At 43.7% G+C, this 25,288-nt stretch overlaps 1 long non-coding RNA gene across 2 annotated transcripts; it reads left to right on the plus strand.

The window, feature by feature from the left end:
• Window positions 1-384: 384 nt before the first annotated feature.
• LOC128322640 (uncharacterized) lies at window positions 385-22,272 on the plus strand. Of its 2 annotated transcripts, none has more exons than XR_008305840.1 (4): window positions 385-1,025; window positions 3,412-3,478; window positions 11,176-11,360; window positions 21,323-22,272. It is a non-coding gene; the product is annotated as an uncharacterized LOC128322640 (long non-coding RNA). The 2 variants fall into 2 exon arrangements; XR_008305841.1 differs by lacking the exon at window positions 385-1,025 and adding an exon at window positions 1,040-1,160.
• The last annotated feature ends 3,016 nt before the right edge of the window (window positions 22,273-25,288 follow it).

Genomic DNA, 25,288 nt, shown 5'->3' on the forward strand with positions numbered 1-25,288 from the left:
GAATGCAAAGCATGTACTCCACAGGCACTCTTTTGCAATAAACTCTTCCAGCCACTTAGAAATATTGGGTGGAAGCACGGATGGCACTGACAAGGCAGGAACAGTACTCACGTCCCCTGTCTTAGGATGGCAGTAGTGACGGTGCTGTGGATGGTGGCAGAATTAAACCCTGCAGGGGTCTTGCGCTGAAATCGGACCCTGAGGGGAGTTGTGCGGTGAAACGGCCTGTCTGGGCTCCGCATCTCTGACTGGTGGCACAGTTATACTCACGGCAGGGGCTAGCAAGCTAGACCGCTGAGGGGTATCGGCTTCCAAAATGGAGGCTGCCGCACAGCTGACGGGCAAAATTGCAGATCAAGCCATATTCAAAATGGCCGACAGCTTCAACAGGAGCTTTTGGCGGGAATCAGGAAGGCTGCTGCTTGCAAACCGCCCAAATTTGCAGCCTCTCACTGAGGGGATTCTCCCCCCACCCCACCCCGTGCATATAACCTTCCTTTTCTTTTTAGTCCCCTCCGCCTCCTTCAGATGTTTGCTTGTTCCTGCCACCTTTTGGGGGACGGGGGGTGCAGCTTGGCAGAAAAAAACAGTGGTGATAAATAATTGTGTGGTTATAAGCCCCAGCCCTTTCAGTCAGTGTGCCAGGAGTGTGATCACGCTGAGGAGAAACCAAATGGGGTCTCTTGGGGCCTGAGGAGATTGCCCCCTTGGGGTCTATGCTCCTTGATTCGGAAAAAAGTCCCTCAGAAAGGGAACCTTTCAGCATGTTGCCTAAGTGGGAGGCTTGCCCGAATGGGATCAATAGAGCCAATTTCCAAGAAAATAAAAATTAAAACACAAGAGCTCAAACCAAGAGCTGTCTAATGGACCGAGACAGGACTGGACCTGGGGATTGAGTGACAGCTACCTAACCTACCTGCTAGCCTGCCCGAAATTTGATTGGTCTTGTCTCGGCGCATGCAGAGGCTGATAAACCCGTCACGTTGAGGATGACCTCCCTATACCTTGAAAAAGAACCCTGCATGGTAAGTCTACCAATGTTTCTTTCTCACATCACATGTTTGTGCTCCTAAGAAGCAGATGACATAGGTGAGATCGCCCACAAGATCATGAGGTAGTGACTTGACCAAGGCATGCAGTGAGCTTCATAGCTGAATGAGGTATCTGGTGCTAAGTCTCCTCAATTCAAATCCAACACTCTAATGTATTATCGTCACTGGTCCATGTGTGGTTATATTAGCTGAACAGGGCCTAACTTGACATAATTTCAGGGGACTACCTTGTATAATTTTCTCATGTCAGCCATTGTCTATTGTGCAACTAGAATACAGGCTGCACAAGATAAACATATGATAACTTTGCTCTGAATAGAGTTAAAAGAGAAAGTTGGAGGAAGGGAAGTAATGCCATAACAAAGAAATTGAGAATTTATTACAGTTAATTCTTAGTTCTCTTCAGTAGCATAATTCCTCTTGACTTTGATGGGAGCAACTATTTCCCATGAGACATTGTGAATGTAGTCTGTGGAAAATATAGCTCTATTCACATGATAAGTTGAATGAACACTTGTACAATCTTTACTTTATTTATTTACGGTCAAGTGACCAAAAGAGAAATGTACAGTCATTAATAACTCAAAATCACATAAAATCCTTAAAATAAGAGTGTGTGTGTGTGTGTGTGTGTGTGTGTGTATCTAAAAATGGCAGTGGTTTTTTTTTTTTTTAAAGAATACCCTCATGAGTTTGAGACTCTTGTTGTACAATCTGTGTGCAGTGTACACAGGTACAGATCTATATATAGTTACAGGTATTCGCATGTTATGATGAACACAGGTATAGCAGTACAAGGGGACCTTGTTGTCTTTGGGGTTCTGTTTTCTGCTACAACCATGTATAATGGAACCACAGATAACAAGACCTGAAGTCAATGGAAAAGGGGGTGGGGGTAGGTTCCTGAAGGGCAAAAACCCCCACACCAAATAAAAAGGCATAAATTGGAGAATTAACATACTATACCATGCTCTGCAGGTCTCCATCTGTCAAGCAATGCCCCCCCCCCCACAAAATGTTTTGGCAATTTTATGTTAAAAATCACAGGAATCTTTTTAAAGAGCCATAAAATGGCTCCTTTAAGAAAAATGGTGGCTAGAAATGGCCTCTGGGGTCATTTCCAGCCCCCTAGGAACCACTGATACATGAATTCTAACGGTTTTAAAAAAAACGTGTATCCCCAAGTTGGATATGTGAAACCATGGGTGTTGGGGCTGTGGGTGAAAAGGTCCATCTGTACGCTTCCTTTCTGTACCATGCATTTGAGAGGCCTGTACAAGGTTCACTTCTAAAATGAATGTAAGTACAGTCATTCACACAAAAACATGTACAGATAATTATACACTTATAGAACACAATATCTGAACAGGGAAGTCTCAGCAATATATTGTGTTAAAATTCATTTATATAGTGATCTTTTTCCCCTCACTGCACTTACCTATCTGATTGCCTCGCATTAACAAGGGCCCTTACAAATCTATTTGGCAGGCCAGTTGCATGCAACACAAAGGGCTTCCCAGACATAACACTCAGTGGCTGCAGATGTGAGTCGGCACCAACAAAAATAGTTTGGAATTGGCTCCCTAGAGTGTTGGAAGAAGAGGTTAGGGAGAGGTTGGCCTGACAGCTGCTCTTCTTCTATTCCTTATCAATCCGTATTAACTCAAAAGCATGACTAGATACTCTGTGTCAATAGAAACTAACCCGGAACAAAAAGATTCCTGTAGTATTTGTTGTTTTTACTATGATAGACTGAGATCCTATTCTTATTTTGCGGGATGGCAAGACAGTTGTCCATTATGCCATTCAGTGTTGTTTCTGGTGGTGTAAATATGTAGAAAAATGTGGAAGCAGCAGGACCAAGTGTAAAGAAAAATTAAAATTAAATTAAAGAACAATTACTGTGCCTTGAACTGGTCTGTGAAGCAAGTTTCTTCTCATGAGATCCTATTCCCATATAATTTCGACATTCTTCTGTTATCAAGAACGATGTGCAATGGTGCCATGGGGAAGCAGCAGCCACTCTGATCCCATAACATAAGAATCGGGTGTAACCTGGCTGCTCTCCTGGAATTTAATCCTGAAAAGACTTTGAGTTTTCTACCACTCAGAAGGGGGAAAAGAAACATCCTGTTAACCAGGGCTGTGATCCTGTAGATCATGAGTGTGCAACTTTCCCAGAATGGGAAAGCGAAAGAGCAATTTATGTCCAATTGTGGCCCAGATCAGAAATTTGCATTCATAGTATTAACTACTTTTAGATACAAGCTTCATCTTATTCCAGTGCTTCTCAAAACTGTGCCAAACAGACATGGGAGATTGACTCATTTTTATTAAAATTTTCTTGTATGCTTTCCAGTAACATTGCCTATGGCTAGTTGCCCAATGAGGAACACACTGATAGAGAAGAAGCATGCCCTCCTGTGGTAAGAGCCTTTCTTGTTCATTGCTTGCACAAAATGAGCCTTTACAGCACTTCACAATGATCTCTTTTGCTTCAACAACTTCAGTTTCAATTAAAGATAAACAATTAATTTCATCGGCCTTTCTGATAATTCTTTGACTCAAAAGCAAGAAATTAAAACTGAAGATGGCTGAAGTTAGGTAGGTTACTCGTTCTGACAAGTGGTACCGGAACTTGAAGAATGTGCCAATGAAAAGTCATTCAGTTTATTTCCTCGTCAGCTCTGTGTTGAGACAAACCCAGTTTGCATGTACATACTATGATTTCAACATAATTTATAGTTTCAACACAGAGAGGTAAAATACTGGCAAATTTCCCCAACATTAAGATAAATGATCTGAAGTTTTAATACGCCATAGTCTTAGCTGAAGATGATTTAATATACGTATTGATTAAAATGATCTGCAGCCAAAAACAAATTATAAACTAGGGGTGCTTTAAAATGACAAGTGTGCTTCCCACAGATATCAACACATTTGCTAGGGTGTAGAAATAAGAGAGGGGGAAGATTGGTGAATAGGTGGAGGGGTCCATAATCATACTGGCTGGCACTGAGACTAATAAAGCACTTGCACAAATGTGGTGTTCTAAGTCTGGAGCTTGTGTTCAAGACTAGTGTTGCACTAACATAAAAGCATTTGTGTGTGTGTGTGTGTGCGCGCATCAGGGTGCACAACCTGTGGCATGCCTCATGTTTTGCAAGCAACTTTTGCACAATAGTGCAAGATGCAATTTCATGCATCCCAGTGACTACGTAATTATGCAGTCATCTTGCACTAGTGTATTCTCGGCTTGTTGAACAAGCACTTAATTAGCCCGGATGCCAGCCACTGCACTTTGAAAAAAAGAAAAAACTCTGATTAAAAAGTGTGTGTGTATTTATACACACACACAATGAAACAAATATATTTCCTGTCTGTTCTGGGAGACAAATAGGAAGCCCTCACCACTGTATCCATAAAGAGAGATCCTCCAAAATGCACTGCACTTACAATCCTAATTTTGCTTCCCCAGACACTTTAATTTATGGAATGCTATTTCCTAGGTATTGGAACAGCAAAATAAAGTACATTAAAATGGTCCAATAAATGTACCTGTGGTTACACTGGAGTAAAATGATTAAGCATTATAGCTAAATTGATTTAAGAACATAGGATTGCTTTAGGTTTAGGATGCACACTCACTGAACTCAGTAAATATTGCTTCCAAGTAGGAAGTAGAGATTCCAAGTAATGATTCCAAGGATCAGACAGTTAATCATAACTAACTTTTGCTGAAACACAAAGCTGCTGAGTTGGAATTAATTTGTAGACTCAGCAATATCGGACCTGGGCCCAGGAGAGACTGGGAGTGGCTAGCTCAGTACAGAAAATAATTGTCCCTCTTATGCACACTGTTTCTTTCGCTTTACCGATTCATCACTAGTTAAGTTTGGTTCACTAGCTTGATTGGCAATTTTATTGTTTTAATTGGATCCTGTTATTTACAAATGGCATATACTGAAATAATGTGACACACCTGTCTTGCATTGCTGGACCTTCTGCCCTGTCTTTGTGGTAACACTCTCTCCCTCCCCCACTCTGTCTATATCCAAGTATAGAGGTATCTGTCAACTGAGGATAGCACTTTCAGACAAAGTGGGCTCTGGTAGCTTGTGCCACAATACATTGTTCATCTTTAATTTGCCATAGGATTCTCTGTTGTTGTTTTACTATAACAGCCTGACTCCTATGCCTCTGGATTTTGCCAGATGGGAATCTGCGTTTATCAATCATTCCATTGCCAACAGGAATGATTGATTTATTATTTATCTGATGAATTTTCATAAAGAATTCCATGCCAAAATCACAAGCATCCACCTGTTGACTAAGAAATCTCAGATGAAAATTATCTTAGCAATTTAGCCACAATCTATCCTGTATGGTATCTACCTGTGGATACTTATGATGCTCAAGACCAAGAAAAGCAAACTTTAAAAATCTAATTTGGATCCCTCCACCCATCCCTCCACCTCCATTACTCTACTGAGCAATTACAAAGACTTCCTAAAATTTGCTCATGATTCCCATGTGCTATGTGGCTTACTGGAGTAACAGCATGAGCAGTGACTACGGACAATGTGGCTTTGTAAAGACTAGATTAAAGAATAATAATTCGGAATATCAGAACCTTGGAAAACAAAATTTCAATTCCTTGAATTATATTGATTTCCTTTAGAAAGTGTTGTTGTTGTTAGCTAAAGAACACCAAACAGACAAAATGTCCTGGTCTGGGTCTTGATGCTGCTGGTCCCCTGCCTCAACCCTCTCTCAGTTCAGTTTCACTCAGGGTAACATGATAGTGGACAGCTGCTTTGCTGCATCACTCACAGTGACATACTTCCTTTTCATTTTCAGCTGAGCATTCCAAATCTAAAGCCAGCCTTTGTCCCGAATCCCAGAAAACCTCAGCACATGTTTCAAAATAACAAAATCCTCTCTGTTCCAAACTCCCTAGCCGCTGTAATGTTAACTATGCCACATAGGTTATGGTGATGAACAGAACTGCTGATCTCCAGTCTCAGGATCACCCCCTCTCTATCTTTCTCCTCTCCTCCAACGCATCACTGTCTCTCTCCAGGAAAACCACGTGCAGTTTTGCTTCTGCAAAACTCTGAGTTTGAGAAGTTCCTGTTACTCTGCTCTGTGAATGGGTGTTTTTCTGGATGGTGCTCAGTGGCTAGACCCTCCCTTTTTTGTGCTTATCAAATGAAGCAGAAAAACAGCACTCATTTAAATATGCTGAGTGAATAACTAACAAGACAAGTTTGATTGGGGCCTCACCCATGTGTACCAAAAGCAAATGGTCTGTCGTGGTTGTTGACTCCTGGCAGTAATTCATTACCCATAAGGTCTGTAATAAGTTTAATAGAGAAGCACTAGGAAAGTATGGGTTAATTATAAGTAGAAAGAAGTTAGTTGATTAATGTACAACTGTGAAAAGACGACCAGTATAATATAGTGGATCCAGGAGACCTGAGTTGAAATCACTGCTCAGCCATGAAGCTCCTTAGTTGATCTTGGGCCACTCACACACTCTCTCAACCTAGCTTGCCTGCTTGAACCAATCCCTCTTGGTATAATCTATTTCACCAAATGGGCTAGTACATTATATGCAACCTTCCAATGAAATAAAGATTCCAGAGCCTTTCATCACTCCAGCACCATGCGAGGAAAAGCATCACATTTCTGAGTGTCAGGTGGTTGTTAGAAGCAGGGCTTATAAAAAGGAAGGAACCCTAACATGGTGGTAAAAATGCATATTTTCCCACTGTTTCAATGCATGTTCAGGGTTGTGGATTTTACATGTTTTGTGAACCCAGAACTATGAACTGATAGTTATTCCAGATTAATTAATCCAGAATAAATTTGTGTCCTTTTCTTGCATTTACACAAATAAGTCTGTCCTGCTTGGTGAAAATTAAAGGACGTTGCATTGGTCAGCTGCCTAATAACTGTGGGCAGCTAACCACTGAGGTGGCTAAGATATTATAAATAACTAAAGAATATGAGTAAGAGACATAAGTCCTATTAATTAAAAATTAATTAAAAAGAGGTTGTACTCACGTACAGTTTTCCAAATGGGGCTAGAAGTCCCACCTTGGCCCTATAACTCTCCCTTGCAGCCTGCCACTCATGATTGCAGCGACGTTCATCTGAAGAGGCAAACACCACTTCTGTGATCAGGAGCCTTGAGCACCCCAGCCACCTGATCACGGAATGGAAACAGGCTGAACATGTAATCATGAACTACAGGCTGCAGGGGGTGAGTGTCGCGGGGCGCGGGCAGGACTTCTGGCCCCATTTGAGACACTAGAAATGAGTACACCATCTTCTTTTATTGATATTTGAATAGAGCTACTCTCACAAGCTGATCGGGATATTAGATCACTGAACTTGAATTTATTTATATTTTATGCGGGGGGTGGGGACGGGGGGACATAAGATGTAGCTGTTTTAAAACCCAAACCTGACATATGATTTAAAAACCTGAAAATGGGCAGATATGAGGATGGTAATAAAATGTGAGCTTTGGATGTAGGCCAAGGTCAGGCTTTTCAGTGAGCTTTAAGGATGCACGGATTCTGTGTTCCAGTTGCCATTTGCTTGCTGCCCAAGTACTTATGTGGAAAAACAAGACTAATGGAGCTGTTTCCTTTCCAGTTTCCCAAGTTGGCACAAGCGATACACCACTCGATTGCCACAGTCATCTGCGTGACTAGCGTCAACATGTGTTTCAGATGGGTGAATTCAAGTCTCATGCCAGAGCATAAAAATATCCCCCTCATGTTGTGCTGGCACAATCAAACTTATACCATCCCCTCCACCATCACATCTGGTTCTCATCTGAAGAATGAGAACCAGTGTGTCCTTATTTGTCGTCGCCGCCCCCCCACTCGCCACATTTTTAGAATGAGACCTCTTTAAGAAAGCCGCATATTTTAGGATTTATTTTACATTGGCTTGGATCCAGAGAGTCCCTTGTATGAGCAGAAGACGGGTCCACTCGGGCAAAGTCGGGGGGGGGGGTCTCAGATTTCCTCAGATCCATCTATGCTGCAGCGCCTCATGTCATATCTCAGACCATTCAAGAGGCTCTCCTGACCGTAAGAAGTGGCTTTTCGAGAGCTCAAGGGGCTGCAGAGGGGAGGGGGATGTGGTGGGAAAGCTCCATTGTGTAAACAAAACTCTACTTGCACTTCTCTAGATCTAAGCCAATGTTCTACTTAATTCAGCTTAATAAAGGATATTTAGCTTTGTTCTTACAAGCTTCTATTTCTGGTTTTATTAAATGGCAATAATTGCTCCTGAAGTAACTTGGATTTGTTCTTAGAATATTCTTCCATACCCAGTTTCTCCCCCTTCCCTTCTTTTTTCTTTTCTATTTATATCATTGTTATTGCTGCATCATAAGGTTGTATGATCCCATGATATAGGGGTGTGTGTGTTGTATCACAAGGAAAGAGAAGGAGAAGGGCACAAGAGACCATCTTGAGAAAAGGGAATGCAGGGAATGTACTTGTTGACCCAGGAGTACGGCATGCGTATAACCTTACTCTTGGCTAGTTCTTTCCGTCATTCACTTTATAACTCAACATCTCCCCCTTGCTCCTCTTGGAATATCTCAATGATTAAAAGAAGTCCAGATCACCTGGTGTAACAGCCTGCCTTCTTCACCAGGTCATGTCACTAAGTTTGCCTGGAAAAATGTCTTCTTGATGACACCACCTGTGTGCTGTCAGTAGAACAAGATTTCCCAAAGTCAAGGAGACTTTCAGATGCACTTGTCCTTTCAAATGGGCCTGGCTTTTCATGACTAGAATTAATTTGGCAGTTGGATGATGTGTTTTATTTTCTGAGTTTTTAAATATCTATACTTACTAAAGGCAAAAGTCAGGGAAAGATACCCTCTTCCTCAAATCCTGGAGGTGGGGGGTGAAGGTGTGCATGGTCTGAACTGACGGATTGGTCCACCATTAACTAGGCAGTTTGACCTGTTCAATTGTGAACCAGTTCAAGCTGCCCAGCCAATCGATCTGCCCAGCCAATCGATCTGACGAACCAGTTCACAGACCGGCAAGTTGGTTCGAATTCAGGCCAAACCGCCACATGTGGTCTGTGCACACCCCTAGTGGGGGTAGCAGGGGAAGAGTGACACTAATTTCCCTGTTGGTGGTGGATGAGTCATTCAGTGTGAGGGCAGAAGATAGGTTACCCAGTACAATGTTCTATTTTCCCTTCTCCACTTTTATGGGTAAAAGTGAAAGCGTGTATTTGGAGAAACCATTCAAGTGAGGCTACACCTGACCTTGGTGACTCCAGCTATAATAATCAAGCCTGTTTCTATCATATCTGCATAGGTCCATCCTGGATTCTCTTTCCTGTTCACTTTAAAGAGGAACAAAAACTTGGTGTGTATGCATGTGTGCACATGCATGTGCACATGTTTGCAAGTGTTCACACACGTATATCTATGTGAGCCAGTGTTAGCCTAGCAGCCTACAACCTAATCCTAAACATGTTTATTCAGAACTAAGTCACATTTAATTCACTTTGATTCTCCCTGGTACTAAGTATTCTTAGGTCTGCAGCATAAAAGTATGCGCTGAAAAGTCCCTGGTTCAAATTTCACCTCGGTCACAAACTGAGGAGACTTTTGTCAGGTCAGTATTTCTTAGCCTTAACTCCATGTCTGATGTATGGGGACAGACTGACTCTCCCTCTCTGTCAGAGAACCAGACCTCCTGCATTGATTTGGCTAAGAACTGGACCCAAGTTCAAATCCCCATTCAGCCATTAAACTCACTGGGTGACCTTGGGCCAGCCATGTATCTCTCAGCCTAACCTACATCACAGGCTTGTTGTGAGGATAAACATAACCACATACATTGCTCTGGGCTCCTTGGAGGAAGAGCGGCATATACATCTATAAATAAAATGCCTTCCATGAGATGTCTATGGAAATTTTGGTGGATTTATTGATATTGCCATCCATTTTGGGAACTCTGGTCAAAAAGCAGGATAAAAATCAAACAGTACTTATACCCACTTACCCTGCAGGACTGTTGTAAGGATTATTGAGATAATGTATGTGTATAACTTTTGACGACTTAACGTGTTTTATTTAAAGTATTGACGGGGTGTGTGTGTGTCTTTGTGTGTAAATTAAAAATATGGATGCCGTTTGATTTCTGCAGGATTAGGTGCTTTAGTTTGGGGATGTGGAGTGAATTCTGTATACATTATCCCAGAAGCTATTAATAATTGTCTATCAGTGCAAGAAAATGGCAGTTAAGTATTTTTCATCCTGAAAGCAATCTTGATGCAACATTCCTGCTGTATTGTATTGTAGTCTAATCTCCTTTCTCCTTTAGAAGGGAGACCTGCAAGGAAGCTGTCTACAGTCCGTTTTCCATTACTGTTCTCGAATCAGTTTTAAGTGAATCAAGATGGGTTCTATTTTTATGCCCCAAATCACCTTTTCCCTTTCACAGTTTAAACAACTCTGTTAATACTCCAATAAAACAAATATCCATACTTTATAATTTCTACAGTGTTTTCCTGAGGCTTTAATTATATTCTAATAAATTGACTAGTGAAATTTAATAGCTATTGGCTTTTGGCGGCATGCCTCGTAGCAACACCTTTGGTGTGTGAGCGTAGACAGTAGCAGCCCTTGGAGGTGTAAATAATGGTTAGCTGAACAGTTTACACTCTAGGATTTTATTGCACAAATGTTTCAATTGTTTTTCTTAATTGCTAAAATCATTTGGGGGGGGGAATAAAAATGAATTAATATGAAACAACTGTGTTTGCACTTTTGTGAGCTGGAAGGATTCCAGGTGCTGTACTCTGTGCTCATGGTCTCCCTATTTCCCTTCCCATTCCTTCCTCCCTGCTTGGGAGGCACCAAGTCCTCTCGGGCAGGTTCCAGATGGTGTTCCTTGGAGACTGTTGTTCTTCAAAATCTGAACTTTTGTATGGTGTCCCTCAGGGCTCCATATTGTCTCCGATGTTGTTTAACGTCTACATGAAACTGCTGGGAGAGATCATCAGGAGATTTGGTGCAGGGTGCTATCAGTATGCTGATGACACCCAAATCTATTTCTCTCCATGTCAGCATCATCGGGAGAGGGCATAACCTCCCTAAATGCCTGCCTGGAGTCGGTGATGGGCTGGATGAGGGATAACATACTGAGACTGAATCCGGCTAAGACGGAGGTACTCATTGTACAGGGTCGGAACTCGAGAGATGATTTTGTTCTGCCTGTTCTGGATGGGGTCACACTTCCCTGGAAGAAACAGGTACGCAGTCTAGGGGTGCTTCCTAAATGCCTGTCTGGAGGAGGTAATGGGCTGGATGAGGGATAACAAACTGAGACTGAATCCAGGTAAGATGGAGGTACTCGTTGTGCGGGGTCGAAAAACTCTGGAAATGAGATTGATCTGCCTGTTCTGGATGGGGTCACACTTCCCCAGAAGGAACAGATATGCAGTCTGGGGGTGCTTCTGGATCCGAGCCTCTCCCTGGTCTCCCAGGTTGAGGCAGTGGCCAGGGATGCCTTCTATCAGCTTTGGCTGATACGCCGGCTGCATCCGTTTCTTGAGATAAACGACCTCAGAACAGTGGCACATATGATGGTAACCTCCAGACTGGATTACTGCAATGTGCTCTATGTGGGGCTGCCTTTGTGTGTAGTCTAGAAACTACAGCTGGTTCAGAATGCGGCAGCCAGGATGGTCTCTGGGTCATCTTGGAGAGACCATATTACTCCTGTATTGAAAGAACTCTCTGCCACAGGATGTGGTGACAGCCAATAACCTGGATGGCTTTAAGAGGGGTTTGGATGACTTCATGGAGGAGAGGTCTATCAATGGCTACTAGTCGGAGGGCTGTGGGCCACCTCCAGCCTCAAAGGCAGGATGCCTTTGAGTACCAGTTGCAGGGGAGTAATGGCAGGAGAGAGGGCACGCCCTCAACTCCTGTCTGTGGCTTCCAGCGGCATCTGATGGGCCACTGTGTGAAACAAGATGCTGGACTAGATGGGCCTTGGGCCTCATCCAGCAGGGCTGTTCTTATGTTAAAGATCTACACTGGCTGCCGATAAGTTTCCGGGCAAAATTCTAGGTGCTGTTTATAATCTATAAAGCCCTAAACAGCTTGAGCCCTGGGTATTTAAGAGAACGTCTTCTTCATTATGAACCCCACCGCCCATTGAGATCATCAGGAGAGGTCTGTGTGCAGTTGCCACTGGCTCATTTAGTGGCTACTCAGCCTTCTCGGCTGCTGCCCCTGAGCTTTGGAAAGCGCTGAAATAGGAGCCTCCCCATCTCTGACAACTTTTTAAAAGTATTTAAAGATGCACTGATTCACCCAGGCTTTTAATTAAATATCGTTTTAACAGTTTTAGCATCGTTTTAAAATGTTTTAAAATTTTAAATTGTTTTAATGTTTTAACTTTTACTATGTCATTTATTTTGTTTTAACTACTGTTTTAAGTTTTTTTGTTATGTATTTTAACTAATGTTTTAGCTGTTTGTTTGTTGTAAACCGCCCAGAGACGTGGGTTTTTGGTGGTATAGAAGTGTGTTAAATAATAAAAATAAAAGTCCCTTCTCCGTTTTCTGATTTTCTTTATCCATCATTTGCCATGTTGTCCAAACTGGGCAAATTATGGACAGGGCTAACCAGTAATTGTTTCCAAATCATAATTTGAAACCATACTTAGAATAGTATATAATTGTGTTTATCAGATTATGAGGGAACCGCTGGGACTGGGTCCAATCTTGGCGGGGCAACTCTGCCTGGCCTCGCTTCTTAGTGCAGCTGTTAGCCAAGGTTAAGGGAGTGAGTGCTCCCTTAACGTGGGCTACAGGCTCATGTGTGAGCCAGGCTACTACTAGCCCAACCGCACACTGAGACAGTCGCCTAGACTAGAGCACCTATCTTTGTGGGGGGAATTCCCAATGCCTCACGTGTGTCAGGTGGTGCATTGTGGGATTCATGGAGGCCGGGACAATGAGTCCAGGCTTCTGTCTACCAGCGCTGTCAGAAGCAGCATGGAGATTCATCTGTGTGGGCTACAGGCTCATGTGTGAGCCGGGCTACTAATAGCCCATGGACAACGAGGGACAAACTGGGACAACGAGTCCCAGTTTCTGTCTACCCACGCTGCTAGGAGTAGCAATGCATGGAGATTCATCCGCGCTGCTCTCAGCAGTGTTGGTTGTGTGGGTGCGGGCAGGGGTGTAGCTATAATTGAGTGGATGGGTTCAAAGAACCCACTCCCTCAGCTCCACCCCTTCCTATTTTTTTCATTATCTCCCGCACTCCGAAGGGCCACCAGGAAGAGGGGTGAAAATGGGCCCCCTCTCCCCTCACTACACCCCTGGGTGCAGGGCTTGCATGCCACGCAGGCTGTGAGTGGTCATCTGTGGGAAGGTAGGTTGAACCCTGCCTCCACCCCCACCACTGCCCGTGCAGTCATGTGAACAGCCCCTATATCTGGAATGCTTCCTCAGACTGCTTTCTGTGAGAAAAATCTAAAGTATTCGCATATTTTCAGTTTTGAAGAAAAGACAGTTAAAGAGTGGTCATAACATCTTAAAAATTGTGAATGGCTATACAGCACACAAACAGATAATTACACTGCCGCCCTCCTAATACTAAAACTGGGGACCAGTATTCTCTCTCTCTCTCTCTCTCTCTCTCTCTCTTTATTTATTTATTTTTTATACCGCCCTTCCAAAAGGCTCAGAGTGGTTTACATGAAAACAAAACCATTAAAATCAATTAAAACAAATTACAAAACAGTGTAAAACAACAATAATTAACAATTAAAACATCATAAAACAAATAGCCAGAATAATTTAAAAACAAATTTTAAAAAGCTGAGAAAGCTTGGTTGAAGAGATGGGTTTTCAGAAGTTTTTTTTTTAATTGCCAGAGATAGGGAGGCTTGTATCTTAGTAGGGAGCGCATTCCACAATCTCGGGGCAGCGACCGAGAAGGCCCGTCTCTGTGTAGCCACCAAACGTGTTGGTGGTAACTGGAGGCGGACTTCCTCAAGTGACCTCAATGGGCAGTGGGGCTCATAGTGAAGAAGGCGCTCTCTTAAATACCCAGGGCCTAAGCCATTTTATTTATTTATTCATTGATTCATTCAATTTCTATACCACCCTTCCAAATATTTTATACAGAGAAATAACAAATAAATAAGATGGATCCCTGTCCCCAAAGGGCTCACAATCTAAAAAGAAACATAAGATAGACACCGGCAACAGTCCCTGGAGGTACTGTGCTGGGGGTGGATAGGGCAAGTTACTCTCCCCCTACTAAATAAAGAGGATCACCACGTTAAACGGTGCCTCTTTGCCCAGTAAGCAGGGGCTTATAACTAGCAGGGGCTATAACTAGCACTTTGTATTTTGCCCGGAAACGTATTGGCAGCCAGTGTAGCTCCATCAACAGCGGGGTAATGTGGTCTCTCCAAGATGACCCAGAGACCAACCTGGCTGCCAAATTCTGAACCAACTGAAGTTTCTGGACTACGTACAAAGGCAGCCCCACATACAGCACATTATAGAAGTCAAGTCTGGCGGTTACCAACAAATGTACCACTGTTTTGACGGCATTTATTTCAAGAAATGTGCGTAGCTGGCATATCAGCCGAAGCTGATAGAAAGCACCCCTGGCCACCACCTCAACCTGAGAAACTAGGGAGAGGTGTGGATCCAGAAGAACTCCCAGACTGTGTGTGGAATGAATTTTGTTCTGGGTGGCAGTATCATGACAGTGTATGTACATGTGCATTCAGAGTTGGACCTTCCTGATTCAACCCGAGTGCTATCTAACTCATTGGCTGAGCAGACATTTTTAAAAAGTGTGAGTGTACACACAGGTACACGCCTGAGGGGCAGAGGCGTTCTTACCCCTGGACTCTGGTGCTGAAGTCCAGGGCCTCCAAACTCCCTGATGCCCCCCAAATCCTCTTTTGTCTGTCCTGGGTGGTGTGCCAGCCCACGCTGCAGGTGGCCGAGTGCGATTATGACCTGCGCCAGGTGCTTTAGAGACAGAGTGGGGAAAGAAATATGTAGGATGGGAATATGTTAAGTTGAGTGTTGAAATGTTTCTGCTAATGATATTGGCACAAATCTACCTGTTTTATATCCGTACAGTCTTGTGAGTTCAGTTGCTCTTTGTGCCCTTAAGAAACTATGTGTTAAATTGTGTGTGTGTGTGTGTGTGTGTGTGTGTAGGGGGATGATGTTTAACTTGCAGTGGGTAGGGGGTACCTTCCAAAGGCCTTTAGGTCCAGGCTCCAAAATTACCTAGGTGCACCTCTGCTTAGAGGGAACACTGCCGGGGACATTCAGTGGTTGGGAATAGGTTTAGGACTCTCAAAGGAAAGTACAGTGCATTATTAACATACAGAACCACAGGATGTGATGTTAGTCAGCAGTTTAAATGGCTTTTTAAAGGAGTAGACAAATGTACAGAAGAGAGGTCTATCAAAGGATTTTGGCCATGGCAACTAAATGGAATCTCAGTGTTCAAAGGCAGTATATAGCAGACTACCAGATGCTGGGGATAAATCAACTGGTGGTAGCTAACTTGCCTGTTTGTGAGCTTCGAGAAGTTATCTATCTAGCTATCTATCTAGCTATCACCTATTTTAGATCACCCCCAACTTGTGTCTCTGGGTGGTTTACAACAAAACAAAATAAATAACAAAAAATTAAAACATTAGTTAAAATAAATGACTGAAAAAAGTTAAAACATTACAACAATTTAACATTTTAAATCAATGTTAAAGCTATTAAAACAGTATTTAATTAAAAGCCTGGGTGAACAGATGTGTCTTTAAAGACTTTTTTTTTTTAATGTCAAAGATGGGCATGCTCTTATTTCAGCAGGGAACACATTCCAAAGCTTCAGGGCGCGAGCAAAAAAGGCCTGTCCCCGAGTAGCCACCAGACGAACTGGTGGCAAATGCAGACGGACCTCTCCAGATGATCTCAATGGGCAATGGGGTTCATAATGAAGAAGATGTTATCTCAAATACCCAGAGCCCAAGCTGATTAGGGCTTTATAGGTTATAATCAGCACCTTGTATTTCACCCCAGAAACTTATCGGCAGCCAGTGTAACTCTTTCAATACAGGAGTAATATGGTCTCTCTGAGATGACCCAGAGACCAATCTGGCTGCTGCATTCTGAACCAGCTGTAGTTTCCTGACTACATACAAAGGCAACCCCACATAGAGCACATTGCAGTAATCCAGTCTGGAGGTGACCAGCAGAGGTACCACTGTTCTGAGGTCGTTTATCTCAAGAAACGGACACAGCTGGCGTATCAGCCGAAGCTGATAGAAGGCATCCCTGGCCACCGTCTCAACCTGGGAGACCAGGGAGAGGCTCGGATCCAGAAACACCCCCAGACTGCGTACCTGTTCTGTCTGGGGAAGTGTGACCCCATCCAGAACAGTTCCAGGATGCCCCACGCAAGTGTGTGGGGCATCCTGGAGAGACCCCCAGGGCCGGGAGGCTTGTTTCAGCCTCCCGGTGGAGCTCTCCTCATGTGTTGCCACAGGGCGGAGCCGCAGCCCACGATCAAAAAGATGGGGTTAGCGGAACGCTCACTCTGCTAACCTCATCTAAGGGCAGAGGGAATTAGGAGGGTTTGCTGCCGGGAGCTGCGCAGCTCCTGTGGTAGTAGACGATCGGGCAAAAGTGGGCTAGGCTCCTTTAGCCTGGTTTTGCCCGATCGTGAGAATCCCCTCTTTGTCTTCTCTAGCAAGCCAATTCTTGTGTTTGTATTTTCACTGAGATTCAGTGAAATGAGGTGCATTAACAACAATGAACCAAGTAGGGCCAGTGACCAACATCCTCACTAACCATGCAGAGGCTCTGCATGCAAAGTGTCTCAGCAGCATTTATGAATCTACAGTCCCATTGTGCAGACTGTGGGGTCATTTTTTCCCCAATCTCTCCTTCCTCTTGAAGCACACTTTAAAAGTCACAAATATGAGGGTTGTTGAGTCCTCAGGGATATATTTATGGGTGCTGAATTTCCAATTTCCTGGGGAAATTAGGGATAGGCTAAAATTGTCTCCTGCCTGCACAGGAAGACTCTGGGTTACTAATGCTATAGAGGTGCTTTGCACACAGCCACTCCTCACAGTTAGGATGTTGGCCAGTATGTTTGTGGGCCTCTCTTTGACCTGGTGTCTCTTGCTTCCCAGAATTCTAAACACTGAGAAATAGTTCAGAGTCATAATTTGAGGTGGTTGGAGCCAGTCACATCCCATCATTCCATTAATTACTTCCAAACTAGTCCACAGATGAGTTTTCCTTTTGTCTTTAGCTAAGAAAAGCTGCTTGTGTGTGGAGTCAAAATAAACGCAGGAGACTAGAGAACTACCAGTCCCAGAGCGTTTTCTCCTGCTCCTGTTTGTCTCTCCTCTGAGAAATAGGCTCTCTCAGAATCGTAGTCAGGGGTGGCCCTTGTAGGTCACCGATCCAATCCCCGGCTCGATGCAGGAAAGCCAGAGCGACAGTATCCCTGGGAGATGCCTGATCAGCCGCCTCTTGAAGAACTCCTGTGAAGGGAATTCCATTCCTGAACTGCTCTTAACATAAGAAGCTGCTTCTAAGGTTCAATCAAAATTTGACCTTCTGTAATTTAAATACATTAGGTCTAATCCTGTCCCCTGGAGGAGCAGAGAACAAGCCTTTGAATGCTATGCAACAGCCCTTCAGGTGTTTTAAAAACATCCCAGTGTCCTTCAACCTTCCCTTGTTTTCCATACTCATTAACATCTTCATTGCCCTCTTCTCCACCCTTTCCAGTTTGTCGACATCTTGCTTAAAAAATACTCCAAATTACATCTGAATATTATATTCAGGTATATTCAAAATACATCTGAATAGAATAAAGTGGAACTATACCATCTTGTGACTTGGAAACTATGGTTCTATCAAGACGGCCTAAAACTCACACTGCTAACTCTCGTTCACCTTGTGATCAGTGTTCCTTCTAAGGTGTGCACATGTGTGCACACACACAAGTTTTTGTATGTCTGTTCAGTTAATGTTAGAGCCCCGCTCAAGTTGAATCAGGAAGGCCCCATTCTGAATGCACATGCACACACACTGCCTCCCAGGACAAAACCTGTTCAGTGCACAGATGGAAGAACATTAGAGAGAACATTGCTTGTGATCGATTGCAATCCTATGATCCCTTTCATATGTATTCCTGGAAAGCCGGGTATCCTCCATCTTATACTTATCATATACATTTGATTTTTGTTTCTGCCCAAGTGCAGAACTTTGTATTTGTCTCTTCTGAATTTTGCTGTGTTAATTTCAGCCCAGTTTTCCATCTGTGAATGTCATGTGGAATTTTATTCCTGTTTTCTGACGTGTTGGCTGTCTCCCCCAGTTCTGTGTCACCTACAAATTTGAGGGGATTCCTTCCAAACCTTAATCTGTCATTGGGGGAAACAATATTTTGTTTGCCTTTCTAGGACTGGAGTGAGGGTGGAGGCGAGAGAGAGAGAGAGAGACCCTTTCATACCACCATCAAAACATCCCCCTGAGCTTCTACTTATTGAGCCACTTATTTTAAGCAAGTTGTTGTTTGCATGTTTAGAAATATAGTTCTAGTTCAGGTTTGCAGAAAACAAGAGACTGTAGTTCTGGCCAGCTTTAAAACAACAACAACAAAAACCCTCTCTAAACTTGTCTTTGGATTTGAGTTCATCTCCCTGATTCATTCAGTCAGTCTTGATCCCCATATCCTGTAGCTGCCCTGTTTTCCTGGTTCCTGTCTTGAATTCCTTGTTGTTGCCCATCACCAGTATATGGTTCCAGTTTTGCCTGCTTATCTGTTTCCTGCCTTGAGTTCCTGGGCCTACCTTCCTGATGATGGTTGCCATCCTGCTTCCCTTCCAGAATTTCCCATTTCAGCCTTGCTCTAAAGACCTATCATCATCAATCCTTAAAATAATTTTTTTTAAAAATCCATTTCATATAAACTACTTTTAACTGTGTTTTTATCTTTGTTACCTGTGATCAGTTCTGTACCCAAGAGCTGGTGACTGGTACCTGGTTCAGGATACTTCTCAAATGCCTTTCTTTTATCTTGTATCTTGCATGCCATCTCAACATGTACTTTTAATGCCTTCCTATGCATGAATCATGCCAGGCCCAGCCTAAGCTACACGAGCTCCCGAGCTGCTGCTGTGGTTAATGGTTGCTTCCTTCTTCCTCTGCATGCAGAAGTTCAGGGTGGTGCGTGTGATTCCTCCCCCATGCTCTGTAGTTTCACACCAACCCTGCGAGGGAGTTTAGACTGAAAGATAATGGCTGGTCCAAGGTCACCTAGTGAACTTCCTGGCTTAGGGGAGGGATTTGAACCCAAGTCTCCCTCACCCTCAGAGGAAATGTTGGAGCCTGGACCTAAAGGCCTTTGGAGCCCCCCACCCCACCCCACACATTCTGCAAGTTAAACATTTTTTAACACATAGGTTCTTGAGGGCACAAACCACACCACCCAGGACAGACTAAAGACAACTTGGGGGCCCCCAGGGGTGTGGAGGCCCTGGACCTCGGCCTCAAAGTCCAGGGGTAAGAGCTCCTCTGCTCACTTTAGTCCATCATTCACATCACCTTGCCACACTGGCTCTTACAAATTGTCCTGCTGCTGCCGCTTTGCAATGGAGACACACCAGCCAGCATTCCAGGCCTTGTGTGCCATCAGACATTTAGATCAGCTCTGGATATTATGGCCTACCAGACTATCTGGCCTACCAGACTATCCCACAAGGGCTTAAGACAAAAACCAAAACCGTTGGGGCATGCTTTGACTGATAGACGAGATAAGCCTTTAGATAGAAAGTATTATACATGTCAGCAGCAGGTACACAGTGTGAGAAAATAGGTACTTGACTTATTATACAGGTACAATTGGAGGGTGTGCTATTTCTTCAACAACTTTAGCAGCGATTAAATCAGAACCAGAAAAAGTTAATCAGATGCTAAATTAAATGAATGAGGCTTATACGGTGTGTTTTTAAGGTCACTAGACTCAAGGACTGGCCAGCTGCCATGAGAGCAAACTCCAAAGGCACAAACAGGCAGATCTGAGTAAATCCCTGCTATTAGATCTGGAGGGGCAAGAACTTAGCTACTGGCAGTCAATGGTTCCCAGATGATCTGGTTAGGCATAGAAATACTCAGAAATGCTGAGGAAGCAGTTGTGTGATTGTCTCTAATTGGGGTTTATTTTTCCTTTTTCATGATGGTTTTAAATCGCATGACAGGTATCAGACAGATGTATGGACATAAATGGAACTTTCTTTCATTCTCCATAAAGTTCAAGTGAATGGGTCTCAAAGTATATTTATTTAAACTAAAAGAGATCTGCAGGAAAATGTGAAACCACGCCCATTTCTTTGAAGATGTATTTTTAGGTGTAATGGTGGAACTGTGCCTTATGTGCCAGTACATATACTGTTCCTTAATGGCAGCCTCCTCAGCAGCTTGGGGAAACCTGGGGTTAGTGTCGGCAACAACATGCCATTCATCACACATACAGAGGAGGAATCCAGGACAAGTTTGCAGCAGTATGAACAAAGGCCGGATCTTAATGCACAGTCTGCCTTAATGCACTCAAAGAGAGATGCAGGTGTTGGTTCAAGGTCTAGAAGTACTGGTAGGAAGTGACCATCAACCCTTTTCTGACCCTCAGCTTCAGGCAGAAGCAGTCGGCTTCTGTGTGAAATCTGAACCTAATAATAGACCCATTAGGGTATAATGCTTAGTTGCAGCTGTTGTTGGTGGAAGTGGCTGAGGTAGACAGATCTTGGATTTATATAAATTAATTCCTGTAGAGGGGATGCGTGGAGATGTGGCAAGCTCTGCAGCCGTGACCAATGGTGGGCCCAGAGGGGGCGACACATGCAAGGGTGGGAGGGAAGAGTGTGCACCAGAAGTTGGATGGGGCGGCGGGCAAGAGGATGATGGGCAGCGGGAGGAGGACGGGCGGCGGGCAAAGCCCCGCCATCCCAAGGAGGAGGACGTCAGCGAAGTGGAAGGAGGCAGCGGCAGGACAGCCTGGCCCTGGTCCCCCGGGGTGAGATGGCAACGGCGGCATGGGGGGGACGGCTGGACCCAACTAAAGGTGCAGATGCTCTGTGCCCGGGTCCACTAGTTTAATTTATTTATTGTATGTATGTATTTACTGGACTTTTCCCACTTCACAGAAATGCTTGAAGCAGAGACCATTCAGAGAGGCTTGGAAAGATGCATAGCAACAAGAGCCCTTTTTAGCCTACTTTTCAATAGGCTTATGAGATCACCCAGCATTCTCTGTCTGTGTGTGTCCCACCCCCCACCCATCAACTTCACAACACCTGGACCAATATGAACCAAATTGGGTACAGTTGTAGGGACACCTCAATGGTGTAGTGATGATGTCATTCACCCCGATGCAAGATGGCGGATGCATGAACATTTGAGGTGCAAGAGATCTAACATGTGGACCGCAATTTGAATTGGATTTAGTCCAGTTGTAGAGCCGGTGAAAGGAAAGTAGTTCTTACTAGAACAACTGGTTTTCCTCCTGCAGTTATCATGTCTTGCATGACAGATGTAGAGTTGTTGGACTGGATACTTCCGGGTACTTATTATTCCTTCTGAATCTTCTATACTAAATAAGTAGGAAGTGGTGTCACATGAAGAGCAGTTTCCTGCACAGATCCAAGCCCCTATTGCTGACTTTGTGGCTTGTGTACTCCAGATCTTGCTTTTGTGGAATAGCACTTGTCTTATGTGCTCAAATTACCTAGGAGAAAGGGTAAGGTGTAATCCAGAGGGGGCCTGCCCTCTGCCTTTTTTTTTTTTTAAACAGCCCCCTAGTTACTGTTTTTAGAAGACTTCAGAAAACCACATGGCTCTGTGGTCACCAGGATTCGACAGCGTCTCGATGGCACAACTTTACAGCGGGCCATGACTGAGCTAAAACTGAGAGGAGTTGGAGAGTGGATCTTGTGGATTTCATTAAGGGCCCCCTCATGTTCCTTCTGTAATTCTAGCACTGCTCTGTAAACTGCACATGAAAACAGAGTTATGCCAGGATGTCAGTGTAGCCAGCAACAACAACATCGTTTCAGTTATTTACAGAATGATTTGTTTTGGTATTCATTTGTGGATTAAAAAGAAAAAATATATACTTTTGTGTGGGTGTGGTTGTTCCATTACATTTGTTTGTGAGCTCTCCCATCACTCCCTTTCTTCTTGCTTTCAGTTGCCATTATCCCTGGTAATGGTGGGCAGCTGATGTCCTCTGCTCAGTCGCCTTCTGACAACCTCCATTTTCATTTGCCACTCTATTTTCTAACAGTGTACCAGACTGATGCTGCATGGGGTGCATTGTAGGAAAATAAAATGGTGACTGCTAGGAGGCAGCTGTGCAGAGGATCTCTGCTGCCTGTCCAACAAAGTAAGCTTCCTGCACTGCAAATGCTAAATGGGTAATGAATGGGCAATAATGGAGTTCCAAAAATGATCTCCATTTGTATAATTCCATTTGATTTCTATTTCCATTTCCATAAGATTTCCATCTTATTTGTTTTGACACAAATGGAAACCAAACTGAATGGGTTCCATTTTGTTTGGATTCCATTTTTTTTCAGGGGGCGGGGGGCGGATTTATACCTCAGTGCTTAGTAAGGTGTGAACACAGCACCACTCTGGGGATAGGACAGGCCTTGAAATACACATGGTGAAGCAACTGCCCTTATATGACCCATGGTGAGGTTATGTGTGATGGAGTGTAATATGAAGAACAGGTGTTGGCCAAGGCACATTAAGCAAAGAATATTAATATAGACATGTAGACTGATTTACTAGGGGGATGAATAGAGGACGAGAAGGTAGCCAAACTGCGCAAGAGGGAAGAGAGAGACAAAAGTCTGTGCATGCCAGTCAGGATGGATATGAATAGCCTCATGAAGACTGTGGACCTTTGGGAAGCGACAAGTACACAGTAGCTGACATCCTGACTGAATTACTCCATAGTACTAGTCAGGAGTTACTCTGAAGGACTACTGCATTTCAATAGGACTTCCTCTAGTCATGCCACTATTTTGAGAGGCTTCGGGCAATCCCATGTAACACTCTCTGCTTGAGGAGAGAGATAACACGTATACAAGTCAGACAAGTATCTCTTTCATGAGCACATTCTTCCCATTTCATTGCTAGTGTGTCAAAGGTCTTGAAAGTATAGGAGGGCTACATATTTCATAGGGCTTCTAAAAGTGAGAAATAAACCCCTTTAAATGCACAAGCCCCCTTGGGCTTTGCGGCCTTACATTGGCTTGTTTCTATGAAAGCAACATGCATGACACCCAAACTCTTTTTCTTCATTATTTTCTCTTTGACCGCTTGTTTCATTTTTCCTCCTCTTTTTTTCCTTCCTCTCTTTAATGAGCTTAAAAGTACTGCTCAGGCCTGCCAGACATCGACACTATCTAGAAAAGCCGGTTTGAATATACAGGAATGTTGTTAACTGGGATGCATGGGGACACAGAGCTACGTGGGTGACCTAGTGAATTTGAATATCTAATAGCTTGACCATCTGTCTCTAAGCATCTTGCACAAGAGTTGAGAGATGGGGGAGGAGAAACTGCATGATTCCGCCAAAGTTCAGCATTTTACTGTTCAAGAGTAAAAGTACCTAACTTTGGTTGATTCGTACCCAAAGAGAAGGATTCCCAACCTTAGATCTCCAGGTGTTGTGATCCTCCCAATGGGTGTTGTAGTCCAAAAACCTCTGGGGACCTAAGGCTGGGAACCCGGTGCTAAGATGTTAAAAGGGGCTAAAAAACTGCTCCATTTCAGCAATATAGCAGCTTCTTCCCCATTTTCAGCCTCTTGTGCCATCTCAGTGGCATTAAGTGGCTGAAAATTTCAGTAGAATGGCATTTAATCCTTCCATTAGCCCTGCCTCATCAACTCCCCATGCTGGCATACAGATCTATACTGGTATAGGGTAATGCTAGCCTGGCAGCGATGGGGCAGCTCCAGGACTTCTTCAATGAGATGGATTTTCTGGACCCATACCAGGCAGGGTTCAGGGCAGACTTTGGGCCTGAAAGTAGTGGTTAGAGTGCTGGACTAGGACCGGGGAGACCTGAGTTCAAATCCCCATTCAGCCATGAGACTAGCTGGGTGAGTCTGGGCCAGTCATTTCTCTCTCAGCCTAACCTACTTCACAGGGTTGTTGTGAGGAGAAAATGCAAGTATGTAGTACACCACTCTGGGCTCCTTGGAGGAAAAGTGGGATATAAATGTAATAATAATTATAATATAATATAATAGAGAGAAAGATGGACAGTGGGAGTGTAATTTTGCTGCTGCTTCTGGACATTTCAGCTGCTTTTGATTTGATGGATCACCAAATTCATCTGGATTGCCTAAGACAGATATGAGAGAAAAGCACTACCTGACAGTGGTTCTGCCCCTACATGACACAGCTTGGTGCCAGAGGATAGACAGGGCTGAGAGATTCCTGCCTGTAACCTTGGAGAAGCCACTGCCAGTCTGTGTAGACAATACTGAGCTAGAGGGACCAATGGTCTGACTCAATATATGGCAGCTTCCTATGTTCCTATGATAGCCCTGGATGACAGAAGCTCTACTCCCCCACCCCCTGGCTTTGTTTTATGGGTTAATGGTGAATTGCCTAGAGACATCTGGGTGAGGCAGTATAAAAATCCATTAAAAATAAGTAATACAATGTTCTGTCTTATCCCTAGTGCTTTGAAACATTAAACTGAATTGTTGTGCACGTGGGACAGGGCCTTCTCTGTTGTTGCCCCCAGGCTCTGGAATGCTTTCCCAGTGAATGTCCACTCCTTGACACCTGTGGCTGCTTTTAGAAAACAATGAAAGACCTTTTTATTTGTTCAGCCTTTTACTCCTTAGGCGCTACTGAGTCACTCAGCTTTCCTGCTTCTGTTGTCTTTTTGGATGGTGTTGGGTTTTTTGGGGGGGAGGGAGTTTCTATAGTTTATTTAACTGATTTTAAGGTTTTTAAATGTGATTTTTATGGAGTTTTACTGTGTTTTAATTATGCTGGTCTATGACTGTAATAAAGACTGATTGATTGACTGTGGGATATCTTATGAAAGACAGTATAAAAACTAAACAAACATCTATGACAACGT

The sequence above is a fragment of the Hemicordylus capensis genome, chromosome 4, assembly GCF_027244095.1.
Source record: "Hemicordylus capensis ecotype Gifberg chromosome 4, rHemCap1.1.pri, whole genome shotgun sequence".
Lineage (NCBI taxonomy): Eukaryota > Metazoa > Chordata > Lepidosauria > Squamata > Cordylidae > Hemicordylus > Hemicordylus capensis.